This window comes from Phyllobates terribilis, unplaced genomic scaffold (assembly GCF_046119375.1).
Source record: "Phyllobates terribilis strain yellow unplaced genomic scaffold, ASM4611937v1 Scaffold_12__6_contigs__length_324123572, whole genome shotgun sequence".
NCBI lineage: Eukaryota > Metazoa > Chordata > Amphibia > Anura > Dendrobatidae > Phyllobates > Phyllobates terribilis.
Window position 1 is genome coordinate 149633064 of NW_027362772.1, and position 26187 is coordinate 149659250.

The 26187-nt window shown below is 43.1% G+C and overlaps 1 protein-coding gene across 2 annotated transcripts in view; it reads left to right on the forward strand.

Annotated features, from left to right (window-relative positions):
- The first annotated feature begins 2017 nt into the window (after positions 1-2017).
- TNNT1 (troponin T1, slow skeletal type) overlaps positions 2018-26187 on the forward strand; it is a 169601-nt gene continuing 145431 nt past the window's right edge. The window contains exon 1 of one of the 2 annotated variants that reach the window (XM_073657779.1): positions 2018-2180. The gene's annotated coding sequence lies outside the window, so the exon portion shown is untranslated. Of the gene's footprint in view, positions 2181-2796; positions 2901-26187 lie in introns of those variants that run through there. The other variant, XM_073657780.1, reaches the window with a different exon arrangement.

The following is a 26187-nucleotide window of genomic DNA, read 5'->3' on the forward strand; positions in this document are numbered from 1 at the left end:
GGTTAATATGTTTTTCGTTAATCATTTTAGGTGCTGGTCCATTGTCAGCCTGGATTTTTGGACATTCGTTCGTACATTGGGGTGCACTGCATGCCGACGTAAGGCCGGACGGTAGGCAACTGGGTTTTGGTAGGAAGCAGATTGTTGTCCGCTGGCTGGGTTTTAGGGGGATGGTGTGGAGCCGGTTTTTGTCCGAATTCCACAAAGCGACACGGTTGGATAGATCACCTGATATCTTGGTGGTTCACATAGGTGGGAACGATTTGGGAACAAGGCCCGTTAGGGAATTAATTTGCGACATTCGGTTTGATTTTTTGAGATTATAGACAACTTTTCCAGGGTTGCTGACGGTGTGGTCAGACATCGTGCCTAGACAGAAGTGGAGGGCGGCGAGATCGTTAAAAGGGATCAATAGAGCGAGGGTGAAGTTGAATAGGGCCATAGGGGCCTTTGTATCCAGGAATGGAGGTATAAGCATTAGGCTATGTGCCCACGTAGCAGATTTGATGCAGAGTGTTTTTGCCTCTCTCTGCCAGAAAAAAACGCATGCAGATTTACATGCATTTTTTCTGCCAGAGAGAAGCGTTTTCGCATGCGTTTTTTCAAGCACTTTTCCAAGCGATTTTGAGCATCACTTGGAAAGTGCTTGACAAGTTGATCACACAATATAAATCCATGCAACCGGTATAAATGGTCATGCTGCGTTTTGCAAAGCAATGCGAATTCAGTGCGCAAATTAGCGCATCATGTGCACAGCACATCCGAATTCACATTGCTTTGCATGGCAGACTGTTTTACAAGCGTTTTCGCGGCCGTAAAAACGCTACAAAAACGCTACGTGGGCACGTAGCCTTAGACATTTAGATTTAGAGTCCGGAACGGGGAATTTTTGGATGGCGGACGGTGTTCATTTGAATGCCATCGGAATTGATCTCTGGGCTTTGGCAATACAGGATGGGATTGAAAGGGCATTGTTGGGGTTGGGGCACTCACGAGCCTGAGGTGTCAGGGCTGTGCATGGTTGGCGGGGGGTGGTGTTCTTGGAGTTGGTACGGATTTGTTGTTACAAGGAATTTGCGAGAATTTTGGGTAATTTGAAGTTACATTGGGGGTGGTCTGGCAATTTTTGGTCTGGGCTCTGGACGGGGTTTTTACCCTGGGAGCTCTTAGGTGATTAATCTTTCATGTATTGTGGAAGTACGGTGCCCTCGAGCTGGTGGTGCACGGCTGAGGGTAAGATGGCAGTTGGATTTCTTTCGTGTTATAAAAGCCAGACTTATTAGCTCCAAGAACCCTCCCCTCTTAATTTATCTGGTATTATTATTGTTAATATGTTAATGTTTGTTTGTTAAAAAAATGGCCGCTGTGGCCAAATTTATCCAAAGAATCCAGTGTTGAAGTGTTTTTTATTCATGGAGGGGAAAGGTATAGCGTTGGAGAAGGTGGAACAAGGAAAATACGGTAAGAAAGCCGTACTGGCCATACACGGTCATGTGTTTTTCCACTTTAATTTTGGGGGTGACTCCAAATCCAGGCCTCCATTGGTTAATAAATTTGATTTCCATTGATGATTTTTGTGTGATTTTGTTGTAAGCCCATTCATCTTTGTACGGAACAAAGTATTCAATGAGAATATTTCATTCATTCAGATCTAGGATGTGTTATTTCAGTGTTCCCTTTATTTTTTTGAGCAGTGTATAATACAAATTAAGACTCATATTCTGCAAAGAAGAAGAGGTAAAAACTAGTTGAGTATCTGAAGAGGAATTTTTTTTTAGAGCCATTAAAAGCGCAAGCAAGATAAAACCCCAAAATGTACCTGGCCAGGACGGGGGAAACTAGTTAATAATTGTGAGAATAACTAATAATACAAATGCATAAGAAACGAAGCAGAAGGTTTTAGGTGCAGTATGGCTCAGCCCTAGAGCCCAGCTGCCCCTCACCGGTTATTTTGGGATGTCAGGCTCTGCGGCATTAATCTGTGTTTTCTCAAATAGTACCTTTCCTTATATTGATGTGGGGATCTCACTCGCCCAATACAATGTGACTGATGTATAACGGCGGTGTCCAGTTTCTCCCACTAAATCCTCGCTCTCTTTGGATATCTCCATTACAGGACTGGTATCCAAGGGTCCAAGCCGTCAGCCCATCACTCCCTCCGCGGTGCGTAAGGTGCAGAGGTAAGAGACTTCCTCTAAGTTACTAACACTTTCTATTGTGGCAGGTTTTATATTGTATTTTATATGATGTTTAATTCCTTACCAGCCAATTACAAGAAATTATTGTGTTTGCTCCATAGTTTAGCTGCATTACCATTTATCGGGTCATATACAATCCTTGATATTAGTGCTTTATGTGTTTTTAACAGAAATGGACCTCAACAAATATTTATCACTTTTTCATAGGATTGGTGATAAATATATGAGGCCGCTGGTCAGTGGTCACACATGCGCATTATTACTCCATGCAAAGTCTATCCCATCAGTCACATAGTTAATGGATGACCACTGTCCAATCAATCAGGGTTATGGGACTAATGTTCTCAAGGACAATGGGATAATGGGAGTCCCAGAATGTATTCTTTTTTAAGGGAGGGGTTTCTGAAAAGCCCTGTTCCCCGTCTGCAGTTTTTTTAAAGAAACAAACTGTGTTTTATTCACCATCCCCGGGTCCAGAGCTGAGTTTCTGCTGATGCTCCTGATGTATGTTATTGACTGCAGCACTGATGTCACATTGATAGCGCTGCAGCCAATCAGTGAGCTCAGTGGTTCGTGCCATCAAGTCAGGCAGAGCTGCTAAACTCAGTTATTGGCTGCAGCGCTATCAATGTGACATCAGTTCTGCAGACAGGAGCAGACACTGTGTGCAGTGGTGGAGACTCAGTGCTGAACCAAGGGAGGGTGAGTAAAGAATAAAAAAATTTAATACAAGCTGTAGCCAGGGGAGGTGGGTAAGGAATTGGCTGAATGATAGGAACAAAGAGTCGTCATAAATGGTACGTTCTCTAAATGCAGCGGTGGGAAATTAATTTTTCCGAGGGGCAACATGAGAGACCGTGACTGTTGTGAGCCCCTTCCCATATCCAGCCACAGACCCCCACAATCTCCCCATGTCCAGCCACAGACTCCCACAGCCTCCCGATGTCCAGCCACAGACTCCCACAGCCTCCCAATGTCCAGCCACAGACCCCCACAGCCTCACCATGTCCAGCCACAGATTCCTACAGACTCCCCATGTCCAGCATGACAGCCCATGGTGTCCCCATGTCCAGCCACAGACACCCACAGCCTCCCCATGTCCAGCCACAGACCCCCCACAGCCTCCTCATGTCCAGCCACAGACCCCCCACAGCCTCCCCATGTCCAGCAACAAACCCCTACAGCCTCCCTATGTCCAGCATGACAGCCCATGGCGTCCCCATGTCCAGACACAGACCCTCATAGTCTCCCCATGACCAACCAAACATCCCATACACAAGAAAAAAAACACACCATATATTCACCTGGCTCCTGTTCCCACAGCACTGTGCCTCTGCTCCTGACTGTCTCTGGTGCGCAGATGCGATGAAATGACGGCAGCGACTCAGAGTGGTCCGGATGGAGATAGCGGTGACAGCGAGCGGGCGGGCACGCTGCAGTTCGTGGGCCACTGTTTCATACCTTCGACTGTCTCGGTCCGCGGGCCAGACTGGAACAGCCAGAGGGCCGGATGTGGCCCACGGGCAGCACTTTGCCCAGTTCTGTTTAAATGGGACATAGTCAGCAGTGGGGACCGCAGGGATCTGTGCTAGGACCGATTCTTTTTAACCTCTTTATTAATGACCTGGGGGATGGGATTGAGAGTAAAGTGTCAGTTTTTGCTGACGACACCAAACTATGTAGGATATTAAAATCTGATCTTGACATTATGATATTGCAGAACGATCTGGGTAAGATGACTGAATGGGCAAACACTTGGCAGATAAGGTTTAATGTAGATAAATGTAGAATAATGCACCTAGGATGGAGTAATCCTGTTGCTGCATACACATTAAATGGGAGTATACTGGGGACTACAGAACAGGAGAAGGACTTGGTTATTCTGGTTACAAGTAAGCTGAGCAGCAATACTCAATGTCAGGCAGCAGCTGCAAAAGCAAACAAGGTTTTAGGATGTATAAAGTGAGAAATAAAATCCCGCGATCCCAAGGTACTGTTACCCCTTTATAAATCACTGGTGAGGCCACATTTGGAAATCCAGTTTTGGGTTCCACATTTTAAAAAGGATATTCAGAAGTTAGAGTCAGTTCAAAGGCGGCAACTAGATTACTACAAGGGATGGAAGGCCTCTCATATGATGAGAGGTTGGGCTTGTTTAGCGTAGAAAAAGGAGGAGATCTCATTTATATGTGTGGTCAGTATAAAGGACTAGCACATGATTTATTCCTTCCAAAGACCATACTAAGGACCAGGAGGCACTCATTACGGGTGGAAGAAAGGTGATTCTGGCAACTAAATAGGAAAGGGTTCTTTACAGTCAGAGAAGTCAGACTGTGGAATGCCGACCACAAGAGGTAGTAATGGCTGACACTATAACAGCATTTAAAATGGACTGTGTGGTTTTCTCACAACAAACGACATTGTAGTTAATAAATAATCTAGCAACTATATGTGGCCATGACTCAATATAACTTCAGTATCTTATTGAATGACATCCCTGCTTATTCTGGTCTTAGGAGTTCAGTTGGTACAGTGTGCATACACGGACATGAAATTATATGGAAAAGAGAGGGGGAGGAGCTAGAGACAGTCCCAGACATTCTGCTCCAATCACTGATTAGGACCGCCCACTGGACTCCTAAGAATGGATAAAATATAAAAAGTTGTTCTGAATGTTTTCACTGTAGATCAACCTCCTCAACGTCTCCTGCTGTATAATATTCTGCTGGTAGGTCAAACAGCATGGGCAATGTGACAGGTTCCCTTTAATACAGACATATATTATGACTAGTTGAAGCCAGTCTAATGTCTTCTCCAGAGAACTGATTACTGGTGAATGGTGTGAAGGTCTCCAAACACATTAAAGTCAAAATCAGTGGGATGGGTATGGGGGCCTCCTAACTGTACTCCAACAGACAGTGTCAGGGGAGAGAAGGATGCTGCCATCTGAATGTTCCTTTTGTTCTCTCCACGAGATAAGCCCTCCCCCGAGGAGCCTGGCACATAGAAAACAGGAAATTTGGCCGAGCTGAGTGTTCCTATGCAAGGTCTGAAAGAGGTTAAAGGGGTCTGAAAGGGGTCTCCTGAGTATCCACTGACAGATGATATCGGGGGAGATAAGCATGTCCAATTTTGGACTACCAATCCTTTTGTTCTTAAGATAGGCCACCCCCAGAGGAGTCTGACAACGGCTCTCTCATAAGGAACACAGGCGCACTCAACAGAGCAAGCACTCCTATGTATGGAGTTGTCAGGAGAGACAGCTGCCGGCCGAACCATCAGCCGGCAGCCAACCATTGTGCATGGAGACCATAAGGCTGCGGGTAAAATCCATAATATTCTAGGAGATGCTGTCCTCAAATAATTTTATCATGGACTATCATTAGAAAAGATTTAATGAGACAGATACATTTAAAAAACAAATTATAACTAATCATCCACCTCAACTGATCAAACATTACATGTAAACCAGGAAAGTCTGTGTAGACCCTGCGTGTACGAGTGGTACCACGTGCAAATGGAGCCAACACACTGACTCTCTCATCTACGCGGCTTATATCTTCTCATCGCCCCCGGGGGGAGATTACAATGGACTTGATGTTACTATTTACAGTTCCCTTTCATGTCTCCTGCACTTTGATCATTCGCAGAAAATCAGAGCACATTAGTTTTCATTTCTCAAACCATTTATATGGTAAAAATATAAAATCAACAACAGGAACATTGAACTGGTTAAATATTTTAGGTTTACGCATTAAAGAGTCATTTTTATTTTTATTTCATAAATCATTAATAAACATAAAAATAAGAAACTTTGTAATATATCTTATCAGGGGGATTGGCTTCTTTCTCCCCCAGGATTTATCTTTCTTTCAATTTTCGGATAAAATTTGTATTCAGTGAAGACAGATTTCTCCATTACTGAGATAGGAGATGACAGTTGGTACTTTTGAAATTCTATGGAAAAGAGATGGGGATGAGCTAGAGACAGACACAGACATTCTGCTGCAAGTTTGACTGAACGATGTATACTGTTCTCCATAGAATCCTATATGCACCAACTGTCATCTCCTATCTCAATAATGGGAAAATCTATATTCAATGAAGACACATTTTATTCGTGAATTGAGAATTGTGAGAATGAAAGATCAGTCCAGGAGGAGAAAGAAGCAGATTTCACTAAAAAGATATATGACAAAGATGCTTACTTTCTTGAGTACTATTGATTTACGAAAAAACTAAAATAAAATGAGAATTACTCTTTAAGTAGCAAACATTTAGGAAAATTATACAATTTCTAGTAAATATAATTTATATAGAAAGAAAACAATGTTATCTACAGCCGTGCTCACATAGCGTTTATGCATAATGCCCAGGGGTTCCGTTTGGTTCTCCAAAAACGGAATTTAGATGAAACCTCCAAAAGAGCCATAGACCGTTCAGGAGGAAGACCCAACGACATATATCAGATGGATGTGAGTCTGAGGACACCCATTCAGCTGAAATGCATTGCAGTGCAGAGACCCGCCAGGTCCCTGCGCTGCAATATGAGATGCCGACCAATCAGAGGCCAGCAGCTGACATCAGCATGCAAGTCACTGGCTGCGCATGGCAGTGATGTCATGAGTTGCCCGTTGCTTGCACGAAGTCAGCTGCTGGCTCCTGCACCAGGTACAAAAGAGGACGCCGAACTGTGTGGGAAAGGGGGAAGGTGAGTAGAATCTGATTACTTTTTTTGTGCAATAAAGAACAGCGGCAGAATGGGGGCATATATACCAGGATGGGGGATATATACCATGGTGGGGAACATATATACCAGGATGAGGGATATATACCAGGATGGGGGACAAGTATGCCAGGATAGGCCCAGGATGAAGGACTTATATACTAGAATGGAGGACATATATGCCAGGATGGGCCCAGGATGGGGGACATATATACTAGGATGGGGGGCACATATACCAGGATGGGGGATATATACCAGGGTGGGTGACATATATACCAGTATGAGGGATATATACCAGGATGGGGGACAAATATGCCAGGATGGGCCCAGGATGGGGGACATATATACTAGGATGGGGGACATTTATGCCAGGATGGGCCCAGGATGGGGGATATATATACTAGGATGGGGGGCATATATACCAGGATGGGGGACATATATACTAGGATGGGGGATGTATATAGCAGGATGGGGGACATACTGTATATGCCAGGATGGGCCCAGGATGGGGGACATATATACTAGGATGGGGGACATATATACCAGGGTGGGTGACATATATACCAGTATGAGGGATATATACCAGGATGGGGGACAAATATGCCAGGATGGGCCCAGGATGGGGGACATATATACTAGGATGGGGGACATTTATGCCAGGATGGGCCCAGGATGGGGGATATATATACTAGGATGGGGGGCATATATACCAGGATGGGGGACATATATACTAGGATGGGGGATGTATATAGCAGGATGGGGGACATACTGTATATGCCAGGATGGGCCCAGGATGGGGGACATATATACTAGGATGGGGGACATATATACCAGGATGGGCCCAGGATGGGGGACATATATACCAGGATGGGAGACATATATACCAGGATGGGCCCAGGAGGGGGACATATATTATATATCAGGATGGGGGGCATATATACCAGAATGGGGGACATATATACCACAATGGGGGACATATATACCACAATGGGGGACATATTTGTCAGAGTGGGCCCAAGATAGGGGACATATATGCCAAGAAGTGTCCCAGCATGGGGGACATATATACCAGGATAGATGATGGGCTCAGGATGGGGATATACAGTATATACCAGGATGGGGGACATATATACCTGGAAGGGCCTTGATGGCGACATTGGTACAGGATGAGGGACATTACTACATATTAAGGAGGCAACACATATGTCCTGGAACTGGGATAATTATAGGATCTATTCTGAATTAATTTGGGGTTCTGCTTTAGGGTCTTGTATAATTTTGCTGTCTGGTCTGGAGTGTTGGTTAATTTAACTGTAATGGGATCTGAATTTATTTTGGGGTCTAAGATCTGAAATTATTTAACAGTCTGGAAATGGAATCTGAATTCATTTTAGCGTCTAGATTTAGATTTGGCCAATATCCCAGAGGGTCTAAAGAAATAGTGCCGGGGTCAAGATAGAAAAAAAGTTATGTATATTGTGTCGGTGTGGGAGGGGTGCTTCAATTTTTTGCTGTATGGGGCCTCAAAAATTCCTGATGGTGGCCCTTATTTGAAAGGGAATGTATAGTTAGAAAATGACCTATTTTTAAATTAGGTTTTTGTGTTCAATGTATTTTTTTTAATATTTGGTAATGTTTTTTTTCCATATCATGGTTTTTATTGAAAAAAAAAATTAGTAATCTTGCAATTTTCACACTGACCACTGGGGTTTTTTAGACCGTAACTTCCTGTCGTTGCAGGAAATGAACATATACATTAGCCACAATGGTCAGACCACAGACCTATCTATTGTATTGAAGCATCTAATGAGCATGTGCAAAGGTCATTGTGAATGGTGGATGAGCAGGGTCCACAATTGACTATTATGATTGGTGGATCCTGTGTTATCTACTGTATATAGAGATATTTCCTGTCATTATAATCCTGCATCTGATGATAGGGAGACTGCAGAAAACTCTTCCTGAAAGGACCAAAAGTATGAGTCTACAATTGCCCCAGTGGCCAGTGTGAAAATAGGCAATTTTGTTTTTTTAATAAAGATCATAACAAACATGAAAAAAAATGCAATTTTTTATAAATACATGTAACACAATAACCTGATTTAAACAGTAGGTCTTTAAATCCCTTAATTCATCATCTGATAATCAATAAAGTAATTGCAACCCGCATTCCCTTAATTGTCAAGGTAAAAAGGATGCAAAAAGAAGGCTGATCAGCTGTAACACAGTGAAATATACAAATATATATACGGTACAGACCAAAAGTTTGGACACACCTCATTTAATGATTTTTCTGTATTTTCATGACTATGAAAATTGTACATTCACACTGAAGGCATCAAAACTATGAATTAACACATGTGGAATTATATACTTAACATAAAAGTGTGAAAAAACTGAAAATATGTCTTATATTCTAGGTTCTTCAAAGTAGCCACCTTTTGCTTTGATGACTGCTTTGCACACTCTTGGCATTCTCTTGATGAGCTTCAAGAGGTAGTCACTGGAAATGGTTTTCACTTCACAGGTGTGCCCTGTCAGGTTTAAGAAGTGGGATTTCTTGCCTTATAAATGGGGTTGGGACCATCAGTTGTGTTGTGCAGAAGTCAGGTGGATACACAGCTGATAGTCCTACTGAATAGACTGATAGAATTTGTATTATGGCAAGAAAAAAACAGCTAAGTAAAGAAAAACGAGTGACCATCATTACTTTAAGAAATGAAAGTCAGTCAGTCCGAAAAATTGGGAAAACTTTGAAAGTGTCCCCAAGTGCAGTTGCAAAAACCATCAAGCGCTACAAAGAAACTGTCTCACATGAGGACCGCCCCAGGAAAGGAAGACCAAGAGTCACCTCTGCTTCTGAGGATAAGTTTATCAGCCTCAGAAATTGCAGGTTAGCAGCAGCTCAGATTATATACAAGGTCAATGCCACATAGAGTTCTAGCAGCAGGCACATCTCTTCAACAACTGTTAAGAGGAGACTTTGTGCAGCAGGCCTTCATGGTAAAATAGCTGCTAGGAAACCACTGATAAGGACAGGCAACAAGCAGAAGAGACTTGTTTGGGCTAAATAACACAAGGAATGGACATTAGACCAGTGGAAATCTGTGCTTTGGTCTGATGAGTCCAAATTTGAGATCTTTGGTTCCAACCACCGTGTCTTTGTGCAACGAAGAAAAAGTGAATGGATGGACTCTACATGCCTGGTTCCCACCGTGAAGCATGGAGGAGGAGGTGTGATGGTGTGGGGGTGCTTTGCTGGTGACACTGTTGGGGATTTATTCAAAATTGAAGGCATACTGAACCAGCATGGCTACCACAGCATCTTGCAGTGGCATGCTATTCCATCCGGTTTGCGTTTAGTTGGATCATCATTTATTTTTCAACAGGACAATGACCCCAAACACACCTCAAGGCTGTGTAAGGGCTATTTGACCAAGAAGGGGAGTGATGGGGTGCTACGCCAGATGACCTGGCCTCCACAGTCACCAGACCTGAACCCAATCGAGATGGTTTGGGGTGAGCTGGACCGCAGAGTGAAGGCAAAAGGGCCAACAATTGCTAAGCATCTCTGGGAACTCCTTCAAGATTGTTGGAAGACCATTTCCGGTGACTACCTCTTGAAGCTCATCAAGAGAATGCCAAGAGTGTGCAAAGCAGTCATCAAAGCAAAAGGTGGCTACTTTGAAGAACCTAGAATATAAGACATATTTTCAGTTGTTTCACACTTTTTTGTTAAGTATATAATTCCACATGTGTTAATTCATAGTTTTGATGCCTTCAGTGTGAATGTACAATTTTCATAGTCATGGAAATACAGAAAAATCTTTAAATGAGAAGGTGTGTCCAAACTTTTGGTCTGTACTGTATATATATATATATATATATATATATATATATATATCACCTTGGGTAAAGCAGTTTTGTATTACAGCACATACAGTATCTCTAGTGACTTATATAAGTGCTGGTCTGGGAAAACACATGGAGTGATACTGCACCCGATTAGTGATACGGGACACGTTGTAGCCTGTTATCCCGGCTAATCCTGTAAGTGACTCAGACGATCTCGATATAGAACAAGGGAAAATAATGAGTGTCCCATTAACACCGTGACTGCTACTAAGAGAAGTAGTTATCATCAGTTATATTAACAGTATATAAAGTTATATATAATGTTAAGTTATATATCATCAGTTAAATTAACAGTTCAATGAACATCGACAAGATACATTTATAGGATATCACCATTGGTTGCCTGTTATGTAAAACGTACTATTCTGGGAGAATAGGGCTTATATGACAATTAGCGTTAGTGATCAGTTTAAAGGCCCCATTCACATTAGAATAAACACAGAGCTCACATCCAGCCTGTACTACAGGGAGAGACGCTCCCATAAGAGAAAAATCTGAAACTTGGATTTAGGCTGTAAAATTGCATCTCAAGGGGTCTGAAAATGAATGAACAAATGAAGATTTCAAAAAGAAACTTAGCGCAATGTTATGAAATAAAAGAAATCACCAAAATAGGTAACAAATATTTTCTATTTTTTATTAGTTCTCTGTTTAATCAAGGTGCTGAGGTTTTCAGCAGCTAATATAACAGCCCAGCTTTTATTCTACACTTATTTCCTCTTCGTGTGATTTTCTCCTTTTCTACAGCCTGCTTCTTATGGTCTCTCTGAGACTGTAAATGCTTCCTCTCCTCTCTCTTGAAGATCTGTGTACAGTTCCCTTCCCCTCCATGCTGTTATCTCTAACACTGAAAGAAGGGGAGCAGAGAGAGCTATCAGAACCAGAATTGTAACATTTTTGCAGATAATTCAGGTAGATAAAGGAATAACAGACACTCAGCAGGAACAAAATCTTACAAATTTTTAATGAAGACTGTTTAGAAAGTTGATTAACTTTGTATTTAGCAAGTGAATGAACAAAAACAAATATTTTGTGAAAAAGTGTACTTTGTATTTAAAGGGGTTGTCCAGGCTTAGGGCTCAAGTCTGCAGTCATTCTATGCGGCTGCAGACTTGTAAATCCTCACAGCATACACAGTGAGGATTCTCCAGCGCCAGCGTTGGGAGCGGTCAATCATGTGTCTGCAAGTATACGATTTGCATACTTTAGCCACAATCTGACTAGACATGTCCGGCTTTGCTCACTTCATTGTGCGAGGTCGCACACATCTAGTTGGCATGTGACTGCATGTATGCAAATCACTTAATTGCAGCCTCTCGCCCGCCAGCTCTCTGCACCAGAAAATCCTAACAGTGTGCACTGTGCACGCTGTGAGGATTCACAAGTCACAGACCTGAACCCCAAGCCTGAACAGCCCCCTTAAGGAGAGTTATATGCATGCTGGCGTTTTCACAGTTTGTCATATTTGCTGGATCATTTATTTGATATTTTGATTGTTTTTCTACACCTCAGTAAATGATATCCCGTCAGTATAAAATACTTACTACATTCACACGTCACAGGTAGAAAAATATCAATAATGATGATGGATACATTTTTTTTAATTGTCTTATCTTATTCAGTAGACACAATCAGAACCCAAAAATGTTTCAATGTTCGATTTTATCAAAGGGATTGTTCAAACTCTGCCCTATTCTCTCTTGCAATACCAGATGTATCCCATAGAAACATAGAATGGTAGAGTTGGAAGGGACCTCCAGGGTCATAGTGTCCAACCCCCTGCTCAATGCAGGATTCACTAAATCATCTCAGACAGATGTCTGTCCAGCCTCTGTGTGAAGACTTCCATTGAAGGAGAACTCACCACCTCTCGTGGCAGCCTGCTCCACTCATTGATCACTCGCACTGTCAAAAAGTTTTTTCTAATATCTAATCTGTATCTTCTCCCTTTTAGTTTCATTCCATTGCTTCTCGTGTTTTCATGTGCAAATGAGAATAATGATGATCCCTCTACAATGTGACAGCCCTTCAGATATTTGTAGACAGCTATTAAGTCTCCTCTTAATCTTCTCTTTTGCAAGCTAAACATTCCCAGATACTTTAACCGTTCCTCGTAGGAGATAGTTTGCAGTCCGCTCACCATCCTGGTAGCTCTTCTCTGAACTTGCTCCAATTTTTTTATGTCTTTTTTAAAATGTGGTGCCCAGAACTGGACACAGTATTCCAGATGAGGTCTGACCAAGGAGGAGTAGAGGGGGAAAATTACTTCACCGGATCTAGACTGTATGCTTCTCTTAATACATCCCAGAATTGTGTCTGGCTTTTTTGCTGCTGCATCACACTGTTGACTCATGTTCAGTCTGTGATCTATTAGTATACCCAAGTCCTTTTCACACATGCTGTTGCTTAGTTCTATTCCTCCCATTTTGTAGATTTCATTTTTGTAGATGTAGAATCTTGCATTTCTCCATTAAATACCATTCTATTGACGTTCATAGATGGAAAAAGTAATCTTTTCATATTTGTTCACAAGGATGTCAACTGCCTTGCTTGTCTTTCTAAACCTCATAATTACTGAGGTCCGCACTTATTAATCTTCAGTGCATTTTACATTATAACTTATGGAAAACTACAGGTTTATGCAATTGATGGGAATCTCGTCCTATATATCCACCCCCAGCGGCAGCCTGAGAACATAACTCAATGTGAAGATGATCTGTGATTTCTCAATGAGTGCTGAAGTGTTACTGAGCACCGATAGCCCCCGTCCCTGGCACCCAGGAGGGAGAGTAATGTGTTATATTTAAAGAGATGTGAGATTACAAAGGACTATGAGACAATAGCAGAACATGAAAATAAACTTGACATTTAGGCAGCTGTCGGGCTCGTTCCTTTACTCTGGACATTCTGATGGTACCCTGAGATTTTCAGATTTCTTTAATGACAAATTCAGATCCCTTTCCAAATATGCCTGGGACAATAAATAATGCAGCGTCTGGATCCCATTGGGAATTGTTAAATATAGAGTTATTGCTGTTTTTGTTGGAGCAGAGGTAACCCCACTGAGACCTAACCAGTGACATAGGAAGAGCATTCCAGGGCTGTTTTTACTATAAACTTTCCCACTTGCATCTGGATTGCATGACTTCCATCTTACTCCTGCACTGCTCACCAGCTGGATGATTGGCTGCAAAACAAGTCTTCCTTGTCCATAATTATGGCCCCTCTATACAGTTCTGATCCATTAAAAGAAAATGTTCATCTACAAATTTTATTCACTTTTATAGAAGTCATCAGCGTGCATTAACTCTGTAACACCTACAGATAAATGGATTGTTATAGCAGCACTTCCATCAATGTTTTTATCCTCTTAATATATTGCAGTCATCATATTACAATTGCTCATTTTGCCTTTCTACCCAGCTAATTATTCTTTTTCCCATTAGGTCTATGACGTCACGTGATTAAAAACAGACTCATTGAATCCTTCAAAGCTCTATGTAGAAACAGGAAGCTTCTTTTTTTTTTCTGCATGAGTCATCATTAGAACTACAATTGTACTGCACTGCAAAGTCCCTATGACTTATCCTTTACAGAAGACACATTGACATAGGTAGTAAAAGACTCAGTATCCTCTATCCTACTACTGTAGTCATTCGTTATTCTGGGCAAAGGTCAGAGGTGGACATACCATTGGTGCAACCTCTGCAGCTGCACAGGGGCCCAATAGGTAAGGGGGCCACTAGCATCTCCAAGGCAGGTAGAATTGTGCATAATGATGAGCTATTGGACTGTAAAGAGTCCAAGTACTGTTCTTGCACAGGGGCCCCCTTCTGTCCATGTCCACCTCCCTGGCAAAGGTTTTTGTGAAAGTAGGGGGAGAAGGTAAGCTGTGACCATCACATACAGTGAATAGTGGTTTCTGTGTTATCTAAAGGGAAACTGTTAGTAGGATCAACCCTCCTAAGTCATCTATATGGGTTCTGGAGGCAGATTATCAGGGAGATCTATGTCCGGCCCATAGATCTTAACAGCTCATTTACATATTAAGAAAAACATGGATTTCTCTGGAATAAGAAATCAGATTGCAGATGTCAAGGTATCATTTTATTCAGCTTCCTATGACCTATATACCCATATAGAAGGCTGACAAGTTTCCTTTACAGAGGTGATATCTGTTATTTCTATCCTACTTGTGATGAGTAAAAATTGCAAGATTTAAACATCTTTATTTTAATATACAGGTAGATGATGATATATATATAGATTGGACATTGTGATACCTGACAGGTTTTAATGGGTGCAGTTCTGGAATCATCTAAATGCCGTGAACTCAATCTTTCGCCAGTGTCCAATAATCATATTATTCTTCTGTAATTTTTCATTTCTTTGTCCCGTCTGTTCTAGTTTAATACCAGGTTATTGTTAGATAGCGGGAGCCTACTCAAAATAGACTGGTCCTCCAATAACTGCTCTCCGCTGGCATTTTATGACCAGAAAAAGAGAAATAATATTTATGTGCAGCTTTGTGTTACATTCTTCATTCCTGAAACAACAAGAAACCCTTATCCTGCTGCCTCCAATCATCAAGACAATTAGGCAATTGGCTGACGATTGATGGACGAGGCTGCGGCTGCTTTCACTACTAGGCCGGATATAAGGGAGCTCACAGTGAACGTATGGTATAAACAAATCTGATTCCAATGCACTGAATATATATATATATATATATATATATATATATATATACACTCTGGTATGGTCACGGCCAGGCTTCCCAATAACCCACAAAAAACTAGCTGCCACCACCAATCGTTTATACAGGCCGATTGGACACCCGATAGGTAGCGTATGGCTTCAGGGGTGCGGTTTACAGAGCAAAAGGAACAGAGCTATAACATTTTATATATGTAATCCAGAAAAGTAGACAGTGTTTATAAAAAAATATACAAAGATGTTACAAAATGGGAACAGAGCAATACGGTAAATACAATTACATACAATAAAAGGTTATAATAAAAGAAAAAGTACTAAACCTGTGTCACGGAAATGGCTCAGAGTTCAGCAGATGGAAGCACTCCTTAACACATCTCCTTAGAGCAACCACAGAGTACTGTGTCTTCCAGAGCTGACAAATAACAAAAACCCAAATTTTGATTTTTATTAGATCAAGGTTATGCCCACATATATCCCCTTAGTGAGCTCATACGGGGGCTGGTCCTTGGATGTGCTAGGTCTTTAAAAGATTATGAGATCTCCAACTTTCAGGATATCTTCGCCCATGTAGGTCCCAGGCTGGAGATATTGTTGTCATGTTTCCTATCACAAATGTACCTTTCAAAAGAGATGATACATGGCATGGATGGCATCATCCATCTGCTCAATGTTAAGTTGGAGGTGTTCAGCCGGCATTATGGTGATGTTAGTGAATGCGTTATGTTTGCCCATTCTCTACGACACCGAAAATATATATGTCATAAATATCGGATAGATGCAAACCCCAATATTGATCGCTGACCACTGGCTCCAGAGTGTCTGAGATAATTCCTTTGAACAGAGGTTGCCCCTGTACATTTCTGTCTCTGAGTATATGAATCCTAGACTTGGTGGCTGGTTGTCAGCAGATCCCCTACTGAAATTACCTGTTCACTCCAGGAGGTCCTACTTCAATGGAGGTTGAAGTATCAGCTCTTTCTCACTTCAGCATCCCATATGTTCAATGTGAGGATGATATGTCCCCTCTCCAGAGATGTCTGTATGGATTTTACTGTATGTTGGATTTTACAACATAAAGCCCCTTGCTGTAGGAGTTTTCCAACAGTGAATCAAAGGAGCAAAACCCCAAATTGACTGTTAATGAGTCACGATATCAGTCACACTCACTTACTGATAATACCGCAGTCATTATCTATGTATTTACATGGTGTTGCAAAAATCCTCCCTTTTATTTCACTGATGAATTAGCTAAAAATATATCTGTTTTCTGCCTACGTTTATGACATGTGAATTCCACACATGATAGACCCAAGAGATTTTCTCCAGTAACTCACAAAATGGGAACATCTAAATCGGATAAACATGGACTTTTCTTCCGCATTTTTGTTATGCCTTAAAGGGGTTCTCTGTCTTTTAGGGTACGTCCACACGGGGCTTTATTGCAACAGGAAAAATCTGATATGAATTTGGCTGAAATCTGGAGCAAATCCACATTGCATCCATATGTGTTGCATGTGGACTTTGTTGTGGATTTTGGTGCAGATTCATGGCTGGTTTTACATTGTTCATTGAAAGAGATATAAATTGACATGCTGCATATTTTAAACCCGTAATTTCCGAACTATTTTTTTTTGTATTGAGCAAATCTAATCCACTTTGCCAACTGTAATGCATTGAATTTCCACTTGGAAAATCCTGGCCGAAAATCTTTAGAAAGAAGAAATTATCCCCACTCCAAAGGATAGGTGGCAACTTGACCGGTAGAGATCTAAATACTGAGACCCCCACCAATCATTAATCCCCTGTGTGAATGGAGCAGTGATTAAGCATGCGCACTACCACTCCAATCATTCTCTATGCCAAAGATAGCCAAGTTGATAACTGAAAACTTCTTTTCGGAATACCATTTACAGTGGTGTACTACTAGTGGTGGTAGACTACAAGGCCGATATGGGGCCTATGAGATGCAACCCTATCCCCAATAGCTCCACACACCTCCCCTTCCAGCTTCTGGAGTTCAACAGTATCTGGATCTTCAGGGTGCAAATACAATTGTGGAACAGGGAGCTTTTCACTCTTTCCTCCACCATTCTGCCTGTGCGTCTGAGTCTCAGTGCAGCAGGCATGATGACATCACTATATTCCCTTCACCCATTATCTTATAGACTGTAAGCCCGCAAGACCAGGGCCCTCTCCTATCTGTATCAGTCTGTCATTGTTAGTTTGTTCATCATATTTTAGATTTGTATCTTGTATGTAACCCATTCTCATATACAGCACCATGGAATCAATGGTGCTCTAAAAATAAATAATAATATTCCACCTGCTGCATGGAGCCTCAGTCCGGATACTGCAGAGACCAGATCAGCGGATTGGGAACAGGATGAGGTTAGTAATATTTTTTTTATTTTAACATTATACTGTGTAGGGGAAGCTGTGAGTCATCATATTGTTTGTGAGTATCATAATGTGTGATGGAGCTGTGGGGGCATCATACTGTGTGTGGGAGGGCTGTTGGGACATCATACTATGTGTAGAGCTGTGGGCTGTGGGAACATCATACTGTCAGGGGCTGTGGCCATCATAATGCCTGTGGGGGGCTGTGGAGGCACCATACTATATGTGGGGGATCATACTATATGGGGGGTGATGCAGATATATAGTATGAGCTGTTGTGGGGAGCTGTGTGTGGGAGGGTTGTTGGGACATCATACTGTGTGTAGAGCTGTGGGATCATCATACTGTGTAAGGGGCTGTGAGCATCATACTGTCTGTGGGGGCCAGTGGAGGCACCATAGTATATGGGGGGGCTGTGTGGACATAATACTTTGTGTGGGGGCATCATATTTTGTGGAGGGCTGTGGAGACTTCATACTTTGCAGGCAGGAACTGTGGGTGCATGATAATATGTGGGGGCCTGTGGAGGTATAATACTGTGTGCGGGGTATTATACTGCGTGTGGAGCCTGTGAGGGCATCATACTGAATGAGGTGGGAGCTGGGGGGCCATCATATTGTGTGGGGGATTGTACTGTAGGGAATCTTACTGTTGTAGCAGCTGTACATGCCATTATACTGTGTGGGATGCTGTGGGGGGTAATAATGCTGTGTGGGGAGCTGTTGGCACCATCAAACTGTGTGGGGGCTGTTAGGCTATCATACTATTTGGGGGACTGTTTGGGGCCATCATGCTATGTTGATCATTGAAACTGCGCTAATACTTAAGGATTTTAGCTAGGAATCTTTGACACCACTGTATGAAGTCAGAAAATTAACATTGCCTCAAAAAGTAACCATACTTTCAAGTAACGTTTCAGAATAATCTGAAAAGTTGCAGAATAATCTATCTTTCCCTTTAGATGTCTTAAATACTGCAAATTATCCAGTTTACCCCTCTTTAGCCTCTGTTTTTATTTTAACCACTCTGAGTTGTTAGTAGGAGACTAGCTGCTTTGACATCTCCCATACACAGCACATAGAAAGGGATTCCTGCTCTTAATTCCTTTTTAGCACACAGAGACAAGCTGTTAGAACCTTGCTGTTAGGTTTTTTTTCCTTTGCTGGTCACATGACCTTGTTGGCCTATTTAATCCTGCTCCGCCCTTCTGGCTTTGCTGGACTTCATTGTATATCTACTTTCTAGCTAGCCTGTGCTCTGTGTCTTGCTCTGTTAGTTTGCTTGGTTTACTGACCTCTATGTTCTTTATATTTTGTTTGTTCGTCTGTCTGCTACTATTTCTGTTAGGAGGTGTCCCATATTCCTCCCAGTCCTTAGTACTTGTAGGGATTCCTCCCCCACATCTATAGGTCTTCGTACAGACTAGCTTAGGACTTTAGCAGGTCTGATCGCAGGATCAGGTTCCCTGTTACATCGTAGGGATTCAGCTGAGTTCTATCGTAGGGACAGATCTCCTCTCTTTCCTTAGCTCTGGTAGCAGAACATAACACAAGCCAGAGAAGCATGGAAGAAATTATACAACAGTAGTATTCTGTGTAGATATGACCCCAGCTCTGGAGTGAGGTAAAAGACTTGTTAGAGAGCTCAGCACGATGTTTCTGTGTCTTGCTCTGCCTCTTTTCTCTTCCTGTTCCCCTCTCCTCCTCCCCACTTCATATAGTTTAATAGGCTGTATGACGTGACACCTCACTGTGCTGGCAGTCCGTCTTATTTCAGAAAGACAAATTTGAGCTGCTTTTTCAGAGTAGATGATAAGTTCAGGTGGCAGGAGGGTGGGTAAGAAGTGGCTGACAAGTGGGGAAGAAAGCTGACTTCTCTGAGAAGATGCATTACAAAAGTTTCTTATATTCACCATTACTATTGATTTATGCAAAGTTAGTTGAAAGTAGAGTTCCCATTTAAATCCCTTCAAAAATGAACTATGAGCTGACACAAAAGGGTTTAGGTGTTTATTAAAGTTCCAGGTCGTAGTACATACCAATAAGGCAATATACAGTATAGGAAAACTACGTTTTGGATGAAATTCCCTTGTAAACCAAAATCATTCTAGTTGATATATATGTACATGTATGAGTGTTAGGATCACCTGGTGAAGTGGATCCACTGAGCTCCAGGTCCGGATGGGTACATGGGCCCCGGGTGTTGGTGCAGCAGGCAGGGAGGCACATGTGGAGTGATGACTTGGCACAATGGAAACCATAGGAGGACAGGTACAGAGAGGACGCAGGCAAGTCTGATGCAGCAATCAAGGGAGGCAGAGTAATCACAGGTGTAGAGCAGGAATGAAGGTTCAGTGTGAACAGACTCCAACAGCCTTCTGACGAAGCCGCAGTGTGAGGCGGTGGAACGCGCGTCGAGGTGTTTTCTTGGCTAATCCCTCTCTACCCCTGGTCATTTGTCCAATAATATGAACTCAGGTATATAATCCCTCTTGTGGCTGTATATTGTGGTCCACATTGCTGATTCAATATTACCAGGTCAGCTAGTCTGGATACTTGATATATGCAGTGCCATGACTTGCTCATATTGATTAGGGTCAGTGGTACTGTGGTCTGTGTCTACTATAGTGATATAATAGTATTTAAAATAGGTATTTTAATATCCAGATCCTATTGTTCCCTTTCTCTATCCATTACCCACATTATGATGTATAACCTATATTTTAATGAGTGGCTATTTACATTTTTGGGGTAGGGAGTAGAGATGAGCGGTGTTCGAATCGAACTGTTCGCCAATTTCAAATTAAAAAAAAATCCGGCTGTTCGAGGTTATGTTCGATAACTGTTCGTGCACCAAAATCGTAACTGGATTTTTTCACAGTAATGCTGATAATCAATGTTAATACACAGTTTGAGTGTACAGCGGGGCGGGGGGAGGGGCATGGGATGGATCTCTGCAGAAATAATGAAGATCTCCATTTTTTTTTTTCTTTCCCGCATTTACAGTGGGGAGGTGCAGTCTGTCAGCCTATCAGCAGCGCACACACGGAGCGAAGTGCTTTTTTTCACACAAGCAAGGGCATGTGTCATTGGCTGTGTATGTCACATGTCCTTGCCCTATAAGACCCAGCCATTTTCCCCGTCGCCACCATTTTCTCACTGCTGCAGCTGAGTGTTAGACGGCACTGCTGCTGCTGTTAGCGCTATATTGTGTAATTGAATTGCAAGCGAATTTTCTCTTAAATAGACAGAAAGGTTTAGGGAGTAGGGACTAGTTTGTAATTGCAGCCCTTTTGAGGGCTAGGTTACATCAGTTCCTATCACTTTTTGCCAGGCAGGTCTGTTTTAGTGCTGTGCAAGTGTTTTTCACAGCATTTGGCTAAATCTAGCTAAGCAAATCCTTTTGGGCCTCTTGCAGTGTGTGTTAGTCAGTGGAGTAGCGTATCTGTGTTGCAAGCTACACCACCTGTGTATGTAATACAAATTTTTTACTGCACCTAGCCAAGTAAAACCTTTTGGGCATAGTAGAAGTGTGTGGTACTCATTGTATTAGGCCATCTATACCAAGCTCCACCAGCTTTGAAATTAATAATAATTTTTAGCTGCATCTAGCCCGGAAAATAATTTTGGGCATAGTAGCAGTGTGTGGTACTCATTGTATTAGGCCATCTATACCAAGCTACACCAGCTTTGAAATTAATAATAATTTTTAGCTGCATCTAGCCCGTAAAATAATTTTGGGCTTAGTAGCAGTGTGTGGTACTCATTGTATTAGGCCATCTATACCAAACTCCACCAGCTTTGAAATTAATAATAATTTTTAGCTGCATCTTGCCTGTAAAATAATTTTGGGCATATTAGCAGTGTGTGGTGCTCATTCTATTAGGCCATCTATACTAAGCTCCACCAGCTTTCAAATTACTGATAATTTTTAGCTGCATCTTGCCTGTAAAATAATTTTGGGCATATTAGCAGTGTGTGGTACTCATTCTATTAGGCCATCTATACTAATCTCCACCAGCTTTCAAATTACTAATAATTTTTAGCTGCATCTTGCCTGTAAAATAATTTTGGGCATATTAGCAGTGTGTGGTACTCATTGTATTAGGCCATCTATACCAAGCTCCACCAGCTTTGAAATTAATTATAATTTTTAGCTGCATCTTGCCTGTAAAATAATTTTGGGCATATTAGCAGTGTGTGGTACTCATTGTATTAGGCCATCTATACCAAGCTCCACCAGCTTTGAAATTAATAATAATATTTAGCTGCATCTTGCCTGTAAAATAATTTTGGGCATATTAGCAGTGTGTGGTACTCATTCTATTAGGCCATCTATACTAAGCTCCACCAGCTTTCAAATTACTAATAATGTTTAGCTGCATCTTGCCTGTAAAATAATTTTGGGCATATTAGCAGTGTGTGGTACTCATTCTATTAGGCCATCTATACTAAGCTCCACCAGCTTTCAAATTACTAATAATTTTTAGCTGCATCTTGCCTGTAAAATAATTTTGGGCATATTAGCAGTGTGTGGTACTCATTCTATTAGGCCATCTATACTAAGCTCCACCAGCTTTCAAATTACTAATAATGTTTAGCTGCATCTTGCCTGTAAAATAATTTTGGGCATATTAGCAGTGTGTGGTACTCATTCTATTAGGCCATCTATACTAAGCTCCACCAGCTTTCAAATTACTAATAATTTTAAGCTGCATCTTGCCTGTAAAATAATTTTGGGCATATTAGCAGTGTGTGGTACTCATTCTATTAGGCCATCTATACTAAGCTCCACCACCTGTGTATCTAATAAAATTGTTTTACTGCATCTAACCCAGCCAATCCTTTTGGGCTAGTACCACAATTTGGCCACTCAGCTCTGCTCGGTTTCCATCCATCGTTTTTTGTGCAAACAACTCCAGAGTTGTCAATTAGTTAACCACCAAAATGAGTGGAAAAAGGCCTGCTGCTGGTGGAAAGGGGAATAGGCGTGTTTGGAAGGGAAAAAAAGGTTGTGTCCGTGGGGTAGGTGTTAAAGCAACAGTAACATTTGCAGAAGAAAGACCATCTTCCAGCCAAACTAAGATGTCTACTTCTTTTAGTGGACAATGTGATACGATCCCTTTCTTACGGCCACACCCATCGCTACAAATTCCAGATGAGGCACAAAAACAGCAGGTGCTTCAACGGATATCAAGTGCCCCTTTAAGTGGGCTATCCTCAACCTCAACTTCAACATCACAAATACTCCAGTCCTCAGAGGTGTCACCCCAATCGCACTTGCTTCCTCACAGCTCCCAAGTCTCCAGCTGCCCGTCTGAGTATGGGGTAACACAGATGGTTGAGTCTGCACAGCTGTTTACTCATACTATAGCCTGGGAATCAGAGGTCGGCTCCAGAGCTTCTGTGAATCCAGACGAGGAAATGATCTGCACTGATGCCCAGAATCTTTGAGTCAGATCCAGGACCAGATGAAGAAGGTTCTGAGCATAATGTAGACCCTCGTTCCCAAGCTGTAACTCCTGTTGGTGGAGACAATGAGGAAGAAGATGATGAGACTCAAATACCTGATTGGAGCGACAACTTGAGTTTTTTGTCAGGGCAGGAAGAGGTTGGCTCTGAGGACGATGGGTGTGAGAACACACAGGGTGATGATGACGAGGTTGCAGATCCCACTTACTGTCAACCCACAGTCAGCCAGTCGAAGAGGTCAGCAGAGGAGGTGGAGGAGGATGCTAGTGACGACGAGGTCAGGTTGCGCCTTCCTGTACAGAGACGTAGTACTGGAAGCACGTCAACAACTGCATCCTCAAACACAACTCTGCCTCTGACCACAAGTCGTGGTGGCTCTTCAGGTCGCATGGGTTCTAAGCCTTGCATAGCCTGGGCATTTTTTCAGATCGATAAGGATGACCCAACTCATGTTATCTGTAACATTTGTGACCAAAAGCTAAGTAGAGGCCAAAAAATCCATAGTTTGAGTACTTCATGCATGAACCGTCACATGGATATGAAGCATAAGTTGCAGTGCGAAGCTCACTGTGCTACAATGCGGCCTAGCCGGCCGGGCCAACCACCGTCTGCCATATCTTGTGCATCCGCGGCCTCTTCATCCTCTGTGACTGGGGGAACAGCAGTCACACCGATGAAGTGACCGCGGGCAAGGCCGCGCATTGGTATCTATAATCTGGCCCAGCAAGATCCCCACACACAGACTCCATATTGATAACCGTATCTTTACTCGTATACATTTTTAACACAGCAAAGAAAAACAATAAATGACAACAGTAAATATGCACAGTAATAACGTGTACTGATAAGCTGACCCTCACTGTCCCTACTCACACGTTACCAGTCCTTTACTCCAGAAGGATGTGTCCCCCGTCGCAGGCCTGTCTGTCTTTGCAGGAGGGCGTCCCAGCCGGAGAAAAAAAACAGGAACAACAAATTACGCTGAAAGGAGGGAATACTTCGGCCTCTCGCCAGAGGTCCCGCTTACAGTCTCTCTGATCCGGATAGCAGCTTTGGTGGATCCCTTATGTAGTCCACACTCCAGTAGCAGGGAGTGTAATAGCTGTATCCCTCAGCAGTGAAGAAGCTGGGGAAGGCCCCGAGGAAATGGTGTCAGGTAAAAGAAATCCCGTTGAGAGTCTCTCCTGCGCCACACACGAGGGCCTGCACACCGTCCTGGCTCTTTTCACAGCCCACAGCAAACTCCTCGCGCGCTTTTTTCTGCTTCCCACTTTGGTCACGTGACTCTCTAGGGCCGGACACAGGAGGCTCAGTCTTTTGCTCTGTCATCACACCCTGCGCAGGTGCAACCTCTGGCCACAAGGTGGCAACATCATCCTGTGTAATCACTTCTGTAACAGGCTCTATATCAATAATCACCGAACAGCCAGAGCCTGCCAGCTCACTACACGCCCCCCCACTTAAAGGTTGGCAGTCCCTGTCAACGACCGGCTCCAGGGCGGCGATGGCTGTGGATGTGACAGGGGGCGGCTGGGAAGAGGGCCACACATATTGGTCTCTGTAGGACTGTCCTGGAGGTACCCCTGCAGTGGTCCTCGTTGTCCGCCTAACGGGTTGGATCCCCTCTCTCCTATCAGTCACCCCACTCTCTTTCCCAGTCGACATGTCAGTAGAGGAGGTAATTGGTTCAAGTGTGTCAGTCGGACGGACAGCGGTAGGCATGCATTCAGTCTCTACATCCCCGGGGTCAGTGTCTCCGACAGTATTAGTGATATCCATCTCTCTAGGTATCACAGTAGGGGAGTCAGGCTGGGAACGGCAGGGGCGCAACATATTACGGTGCAAAGTTCGGATGCTGCCGCTGTCTTCGCCCTGCACTCGATAGACGGGGCCACCGGGGTACGGCTGTCCAATTACTCGATAGACTTCGGTCTCCCACTTGGGCCGGAGTTTCCCTTGCGGCTTCTTTATTCGGACTAGGACCAGTTGACCTACATTCAGTGGGTCTTCTTGTACCGGAAGTGGGTCAGCGTGTACTTGATCCTGAATTTGTCGGCCTACTAGCCGGTAGACAGTCTCCATTCTCTGGCGGTGTGTTTGGAGCCAGGAAGGATAGGTACCACAGGTATCTTCTTCGGAGCTAGACAGTTGCAACTCATGGATGTCTTTGCCTGGACGGCCGAAGAGAAGGGTGTATGGGGTGTATCCGGTGACGGATTGGACCTGATTATTATAAGCCCACAGCAGTTCCGGGAGGAATCGAGGCCAGTCGGGCTTTTTGTCTTCAGCCAAAGTCCGGATCAGTTGTAAGAGGGTCCGGTTAAAGCGTTCACACGCGCCATTCCCTTGTGGATGGTAAGGGGTGGTCCTGGACTTCTTAATTCCATACATCCGTTGGAGTTCTTCAGTGACTCGCCCTTCGAAACAAGCCCCCTGATCAGAGTGTAGTCGCTCCGGACACCCGTAGACCCGAACGAATTGCTGACAGATGGCCTGTGCAGCTGATTCAGCAGCCTGATCCTTGGTAGCAACCGCGACGGCGAATTTCGTGAAGTGGTCCACCATCACCAGACATTACTGGTAGCCACTATTCGCCGTTCCGATCAACACTTCAACCCCCTCAAGTTGTCGGTGAGTGTTAAGGGGTAAAGAAATAACTGTCTCTTTTTCAGCGGGCAAAGTAATCCGGGTACGGCGTGTCACCGTAATGGCGGCTAGGGGTAGTTGTTCCTCTGCCATCTGTTGAAGTCCAACGGTCCGGATT